Genomic DNA, 2,532 nt, shown 5'->3' on the forward strand with positions numbered 1-2,532 from the left:
AAAAACCATTAAGGCTATAGATTTATATTGTTAAGAAACGGTAAAATCAATAAAGGATACCAAACCGTTAAGACTTAAGTCCATAACGTTAAACTTATTAGCATTAAAATATAGTTATGGCCTCCAATCATCAGTTTTACAATATTAAATTTGTAATTTGAAAATTATGCCATCAGTTGCATTTTGTAATAAGACCAATTAATATTATTTTAAGAGAATGAACCTAGATATAATTTTAAACAATTCTTTTTGAGATATTAAAACTATTTTGGTCTCAACACCCATATGCAGAGCCGGCCGATAATGTACCTACTTACTTTGCTTGTAAACCTGTTGTAGAGCTAATCCTTGTTCTAGTGGTTTGATTGTCACTCATGTTTCGTCGATTATCCTACAAAATAACTCCTACATGAAAATCACTAGAAAATAACATAAATAGTCTCTTAAGTTTGAGAGTAAATCTAAAATTGTCCTATTGATATTCATTTGTGCATATTAAATCATTAGAATTCATCAGAACTAAACATATTTGGTTCCTGTTTACTACGTGAAAACTACGAAGTGCATACCCAAGTTTCATAGCAGCCTAACTTGAAATTATACTCTTAGACTTCGGGCGATTTCCAGCCGTACCTTATTTTTATGTCACCTTTTAATCTATACCCTGTTTTTAAAAACTATTGATTTCGTAACCAACTAACAAAAAATTCGTAATAATATGACCATTATACCCCTTCCAAAACATATAAAGGTCTGTCTCTCCTCCGTATTCCAAGATTCAAATTCCAGATCTCCTCCGTATCTCCTCCATCAGTCCGTCTCTCCGGAGATCGCGTCTCGCATTCAAATTCCATATTCAAATTCAAATTCAAATACATTGTAAGTATTCAAATTCATCTCCAGAATTCAAAAATAGTTTTTGAATTATATGTTTTCTGATTGATTGATTGAATTATATGCTGAATTTGCAATTCTAAATCTATTTGACGGTGAATTCTAGCATTCTAAGCTGAAGTTATTTAGTTAACGAGCTGGCAAATAACACATCGAAGAAGAAATTATATTAAAACATTATATGATTGTTTTAAAACTTCGGCATAGTTGCTGAAGTTTTTTTGTTAATAATTAAAAGCTGAAGTTTTCCTCGTACACCGGGTAAAAAAACAATAAAACATAAATTAAAACTTCATACTGCATCAAAAAACTTCGGCATAGTTGCTTAAGTTTTTTAGTTATTACTTAAAAACTTCTGCAGGCGGAGCTGAAGTTTCCTCCTACATTGCCTAAATTAAAAATTCATATTGCATCAAAAAACTTCGGCCTAGGTGATGAAGTCTTTTACTTATTACTTAAAAACTTCAGAAGGAGGAGTTGAAGTTTTCCTCCTACACTGGCTAAATTAAAAAATCATAATACACCAAAAACTTCGGCCTAGGTGCTGAAATTTTTTAGTTAGTATTTAAAAACTTCAGCAGGAGGAGCTGAAGTTTTCCTCCTACACTGGCTAAATTAAAAATTGATATTGAATAGAATTAATATTAGAAAAAACGCACAAAAAACTTGTAACAAAAACTTAACATTTCATTAAACATTAAAACGATAAATTAACATAAATAACAAAATGACAAAAATAACAAAAAGAAAAACTAATTGTCCATATTATCATCATCGTCGTCGTCATCGTCGTTGTCACTACCAGATGGACGAGCATCTTCATCAGCAAGATTATCAAATCTTGCATACATCACAAGCGTATCGAGCTTGTTGTTGATTTCTTCGAGCTCCCTGTCGTATTTGTCTATGAGCTCATCCAGTTTCACCTCAAAGGCCTCTATAATGTCTTGCTTGATTTCTTCTACTATTTGCCTGATGACAGCATCCCTTTTTCTCCTTTTTGTATATTATATCTGCTAGAATATATTTGTTTGAGTGAATAAACTCTCAAAGTATAGCGTGCTTTTATAGGGGAAAAAAACTTGTGCATGGTATATGAAAAGGCAAAGAGGAATTTTAAACGTTGTCTAAAGAAAAGCATGCATGAATGTGACAGGAATGTAATTTTACACTAACACATAACCCCAACGGAATATAATTACTACTTTAATTGTCTTTATTATGTTCACTCCTGTGTACTATGCAATTAATGCTGAAACGTGCTCAAGTTTGTTGAATTCATTTTCTAAAACTTCAGCTCAATGTGCTGAAGTTATTTAGTTCATTTCAAAAAACTTCAGCACTTGATAAGCTGAAGTTTTTCTCCTGCATTCGATAGGTTTTGTCCAAAAGCTTTTTCAAATAACTTCAGCTCAATGTGCTGAAGTTATTTAGTTCATTTCTAAAAACTTCAGCACTTGATAAGCTGAAGTTTTTCTCCTGCACTCGATAGGTTTTGTCCAAAAGCTTTTTCAAATAACTTCAGCTCAATGTGCTGAAGTTATTTAGTTCATTTCTAAAAACTTCAGCACTTGATAAGCTGAAGTTTTTCTCCTGCACTCGATAGTTTTGTCCTTAAAGCTTTTCAAATAACTTCAA

Source organism: Nicotiana attenuata, unplaced genomic scaffold, assembly GCF_001879085.1.
Source record: "Nicotiana attenuata strain UT unplaced genomic scaffold, NIATTr2, whole genome shotgun sequence".
Taxonomy (NCBI): domain Eukaryota; kingdom Viridiplantae; phylum Streptophyta; class Magnoliopsida; order Solanales; family Solanaceae; genus Nicotiana; species Nicotiana attenuata.